The sequence below is a fragment of the Dama dama genome, chromosome 14 (genome assembly GCF_033118175.1).
Source record: "Dama dama isolate Ldn47 chromosome 14, ASM3311817v1, whole genome shotgun sequence".
Classification (NCBI taxonomy): domain Eukaryota; kingdom Metazoa; phylum Chordata; class Mammalia; order Artiodactyla; family Cervidae; genus Dama; species Dama dama.
The window spans coordinates 65846750-65852520 of NC_083694.1; the positions used below are offsets into that span (position 1 = coordinate 65846750).

At 41.2% G+C, this 5771-nt stretch overlaps 1 long non-coding RNA gene across 1 annotated transcript; it reads left to right on the forward strand.

Annotated features, from left to right (window-relative positions):
- The first annotated feature begins 1396 nt into the window (after positions 1-1396).
- Positions 1397-3211, forward strand: LOC133069401 (uncharacterized). The gene is made up of 3 exons (XR_009695849.1): positions 1397-1541; positions 2694-2838; positions 3103-3211. It is a non-coding gene; the product is annotated as an uncharacterized LOC133069401 (long non-coding RNA).
- The last annotated feature ends 2560 nt before the right edge of the window (positions 3212-5771 follow it).

Consider the following 5771-nt stretch of genomic DNA (forward strand, 5'->3'; position numbering starts at 1 on the left):
TGGTGATAAAGTTCACTTATCTTTAATCGCTTTTCTCTCTAGTCTGGCTAATCTCCTCAGCATTCTCTACTTTACCAAGCTTTGTGCTAAAATGTTTCCTCTGCTCTGACCATCTGCAGCCTGGTGTCCTCCAAACTCATGGGATTACCTTCCTCACAGAGACGTCTTTTGCTTCTCCAGCCAATACTGACATGAATTCTCTCTCTGAATATCTGTCAAATCCCTAGTTCAATTCACATAGTTGGCCTCAATGCTAGACTGATGGCAGGATCTAGGTCTTAAATTTCTTTGCATTTTCCATAATGCCTAAAAAATTATATACATACTGTAGGCCTAAATAAATAAGTAGGTAGGTATATACTTATTGAGTACATTTAGGGATGATGGCAAAATAGTTAATACTTAGTATAGCATGAAGATTGACCCGTTGAGAGTACGCTGACCAATTCATATTATCTGAATATCAGCCACACTTACACATACACATACATATATGAAATACAATATTACACAGGGTGCATCTATTACCTTTCATTTCATAGAAGAGAGATGAGGGAACCGAGTTTCAGAGAAGATCATTACTTGCTCAGGACACACAACCAATGGAAGACCCTAGATTTGTTCACTCAGCACCTGTGTTCTTTCCAGTGAACTGCTATGCTGATTACTATTTGGTGGTGGGTCAGGTCCTCTCTCTCCTTGGGCTGAGTTGTCCTTTCAGAGGAGAGAGAGTTGGGTGACTGTTGAGTCTGCCTAGAGCACATAGATAATCATCTCACTTAGACTGAACCGTCAGCATTGTGGGGACCTGCATGGTCATGCTTAACATTTATGGCCAGTTTGTACACTGTTTTGCCTGTGTTAAGAAGATTTGGTCAGAGACAGTTATTTTACAAAGCCAAAGATCTGGTGGCTTGTGGGATGATTCTTAGCACTTCCCTTGGAATCTCTCAGTATTTCCATTTTATCTTGTTTAAGTGGTAAAATATTGTACTTGTCTTAAATTTCTCATAAATTATTTTAAAATCTTTAATCTTGCATTTTTAATATAAAAATTAAATGTCATCATTATCCAATAATCTAATTGGTGATTAAGAAAACATAGGTCATCTCTTCTCAGTCTGGGCAGTCAGTAGTGAAGAGTCAAGTGAATGATACTTTCTAGTACAGGATTGACAGCCATAAGCTCCTCAGTCCCATCCCGTTCCCTGTTCCTGAGCACACAGGATCACTTCATTTCCTCCTTGTTGGGTTGGGGTCGTGTGACAGGGCTTTGGCCAAAACAGTCAGGACTGAAGGATATAAGCCACCTCTAGTTCTGCCCCTTAAAAGCATGTCCTGGCTTTTGCTTTCCCATCCACAGCGAGTTTAGATGCCGCTGATTTGTGATTGCAGCATCACGAAAGGGAAGGAGTTTGGGTTCCTGAATATCTACTTGGAAGACAGCCTCCAGAGAGAGCTGCCAGACTTTCACTGGACAGTCACATGAGGGAGAAATAAACCTATGTGTGGCACCACTGAGATTGTCATTATAGCAACTGGTATGTATTGCTCTGATACAGAAATTGGTACCGAAAGTGGGGTACTGACATAACCAAATTGCATATTCTTTGACTGTTACACCAGCCTAAATGTATTATCATTCATTTAGGAGTTCAGCAACAGGCTGAAAAGAAGTTAAAACCAGAACTTGGAAAGATGGAAATTTAGTTTATGCAGTGACAAATTTGGTAGAGTTATTGCCTTCTATTGATCAGAAGGTAGTCACATCACAGTTTTTATCACAAGGGTAAATGGTTAGAAAACAGAATCCTAGCAGTGTTTTGGGCTTATCTAGACTGTATGATGACTCAGGGAAGAATTCATGAGTGACTGTATGATGACTCAGGAAAGAATTCATGAGTTTGCTAGCAAAAATAGAACACAGAGTCCAAAAGTTGGGGCCGTAGGATTAGAAAAAAATAAGCTGACTTTAGGCTCCAACAGTAAGACATGCTACCAAAACAATGTCTTTAAGTGACAAATATCTAGTAAAAGTTCACGCGAATGAAGTTGTTTGAGGCAAAAATAAAATCAGCAGTATGGCCTTCTCACCTATTGTTTCTGATAACCTCAATGCATTTAGGTAATTATTTTGAGAGAGAAAAAGGCATGGAGGGGAAGAAGCAAAAAGAAAAAGAAAAAAAGTAATTTGATAACAAGGTTTAGAAAATAACTCTGAGTGTGGTCACTGGCATAAGGACCTGACTGAAGCAAATATATCATATGTTTTCTAAGTTTAGAATTGCATTGCCAAAGAAAGTAAGGGCTTGAACTTGAAACGTCCTTGCCTGTTCAAGATTTAAAGCAATTCTCGAGTTGCCAGCCCATTCCAGACTGAATGGAAGTCAGGCTTTTGCAGGTGTACTATTCTGAAAGAAGGGTGTCCCCTCTAACCCAACTTCACATGTGTCCAAAAGAAGAATAATGGAGTCCTTCCTAGAGCAACTCCACACACATATCTACCATGCCCAGAAGGTGGGCTGTACAGTGCTGACCCAGGGGCTCAGCGTGGCTGTGGACCATGATGTGGACTGTTACCTGTTATTTTCCTACACAAACAAGATTATTTTCCTGTATTTCCCCCATTATTATAAATGGCTTGTGATGATGGGGAAGTAGGGTACAGATTACTTGTCTTTTCAATATGTAAGCTACCTACATAGGTCCTGCACGTAGAACCTACCTAGAGGTCCTACATCAGACTGATGGAGAAGATGCTGCCCTCCTCAGCTGTTCTGCACATTGATATGGTGGTGGTGACTGGATGGGACTTTGCATTGTCCTCTGTGGGGTGAGGTGAGTGTGATCTGTGTAAGAGGAAAGTAAAATGAATATTTGATGTTCAGAAAGTCAGACTTCGATAAAACTTTTAGGGATCATCAGTTTTGAGTCTCTGCTTGAACATGTAGGAAGCCTCTTGGGGGCCACCCTGAAGTTAAACGGGCCATGTGATCCCAAGGGCTGGCCAATGGAACAGGAGCAGAAGTGATGACTGTTACTTTAAGGCCAAATGTGTTACGATCTCATGTGTCTTCTATACATTTTTTCCCATCTAAATAGCTGCAAGCAAAGGACTCTAAGATGAAACTGTCACACATGCATGGTGGAAGGAGCCCAACTGACAACAGATACTTATGAGTAAGTAATCACTTTGTACTGAGGATAGTATTTATATTTGGAAACTGTGTTTTATAGAAGCTTCATTGATTACCTTGACCAATACACTATTCTAAACTGAAGACTAGTTCATTAAGTTGGGAAAGCTCTTTATTTTTCTTGAAAGGAGTGAAATCATCCTCCTGCCCCATCATCTTCATCACATTTGGTTCAAAAAGTCCTTTTTTAGGATTGTTCTGATAGATAGGAACAAGTCAGGATGTAGCATGTAAGTGAATTGGGACAAGTGGTTCAGAGCTAAGGTTTCCATCAGTGAAGGCATTGAAGGTCCACTTTTTAGGGTGGTCCTTTTTCTGTGGCCTGGATAGCACACTGGGGCTTAGCATATCTTTCTGTGGCAGAATAGTACATTTTTATACATAGGCATCTAGGACATGACAAAGCTATATAAAGCTCAGTCCATAGCTGAACATCGTTGCCCAGGTCTTGGAATATGAGAGCACCAGGTTAAATGAACACGTGGTCAGTTGTTTCCAGCTGTATGTCTTCCTCCCCATTTCCGGGTGTGGATTGCACTTGAAACTTCAGGACAGCAATGACTCTTGACCTATCGGTGATACCCAACGAGGCCATGCAGCAGGCATGGGGATACTACTGGCACTCATAACTGGAAATAAGTCCCTAAAATACCCATTTTCTCACGGTGGTCCAGTATAGAACTATGATCCAGGAATCTCTTTAAAACCCTCTTAAGCCTATTAAGATTATCATAATCTATAACCTCGCAAGGACACAAGTCCTGCATAGTCAGCTACTTTATAACGTGGTATCTCCATATCTTTGAGATCCTAAACCTGATTCGTCAAAGCGTGACTGCTCCTAGTATTTCGAGATTGGGTAAATCACTTCATTTTTATCTGCTGAGATCATAAAAGACTGTGACTGAGGTCTAGAGCTTTCTCTTTGTCACCTAGGACTATCTGACAGTACCTAACCAAGTCACTACTCAGGCATCTGGAGAGTGAAGAGGCTCAGGCCAACAAGACCCAGCCTAGAGGCCTGGAGGACATCGCAGCCCATCCAAGCCATCAATAAGCCTTGAAGCTTTAGCCCTGGCCTCCTCCCTCCACCCCCGCCCCCAATTTTCAGTACCCTCTCTTTTAGGAGAAGGGTGGTGAAATTGCTTTGCATTGGAATTACTGGTATAAAGAGCTACCTTCTCATCTGAGTAATGCTAATTCATCCCCATCCATGGTCATTCGCTACCTATTAGAAATATCCTGACAGCCTGCATCTCATTACCGTCGCAGCAGGTCCAGCTCCCAAGAATAACCTTCTAAGGAGGATGAAATGTACGCCAGTGGCATCTAATACCAGGGCATTCACATTCATATTTTTAGCAGCATATATCAGTTAGCCCAACCTTTAGTGTACTCTATGTACTTTTAATAATCTCCATAAAAGCCTGATTTCCAATCCCTAGGCTCAAGCTGACAGTGTAAATAAAATCACCCAAATCCACAGGGTAAGAGAAATGAAAATGACAAGGATTAAAATTTGGTCAAACCTCTTTCTTTTTAAAAATTCTGCTTCCCTTCCAATTGGATCACGACCCTCTGGGTGCTCAGCTTAAGACCAGACGGTATGCTTTCACTTTTATTCCTCTCTGCAGCAGGCTTACAGTATTTAGTGAGAGTCTGTAAAGAATGTGTGCTGGGTAGAGAGTTAATACCATAATCCCCTATCGTTGGGGTCAAATGCTGAATAGAGCAAAAGAATTAGAAAACATGTTACATACAATGGCAGGAAAAAATGCATCAGCGCTCTGTTCTGTGAACACCAGCATCCTTCACCCGCAAGTAATGGCCATGAGGTAACAGAGTGGATGAAGAGACGTGTACTTGAAGTCCGGTGTGTACAGAAGCGGGAGTGGGAGACCTGAGCACAAGTCTTAATCCCCATATACCCTGGGCCATATTTGTCACCCTTTTTAATTGCTTCTTTCCCAGTACTTGCTCCATTGGTTACTTAGTAAGTAACGCATGTGGGTACTAAATTGTTTCCCAGAGTTGAACTTTGATCTCTCCCTTCTCCCCCTTCAGCAGTGGGTGTGAATATTGTTCTCAAAGTGCTGCCATACATTTGCCTCTGGAGAATTCTCTTAATGAACAAGTAGAAATTTGAGGCACCAAAGATGAAAAGGGCCAAACAGCCACCTTCCATTGTATCTTGGGAAAGTCGATTGAACTTCCCTGGAGTAAGATTACAAGCAAGTAAAAACTTTCTGTGGAAGTTCTATAAAGAGAAGTGAGTGTGTGTGCTAGTGGTTTGGCCATAAAATGACAAGTTGAATTTATTGGAAACCATATCCTTTGAAGTAGCAACTATTACAGATTCAGCATTTAAATTTCTAAAGTTTATTTTAAAATTTACACATAGTAAATTTGGGGGTGTAGAGTTCTGTAGTTTTGACAAATGCAGAATTGGGTAAGCATTGCCACAATCAAGATACTTATACAAAATATCTAGGATAGTCAAATTCATAGAGTTTAAAGTACATTGGTAGATACTCGGGTGGTGGGGTGGAGGTGGTCAGAGTTGGGGGGCAGGGG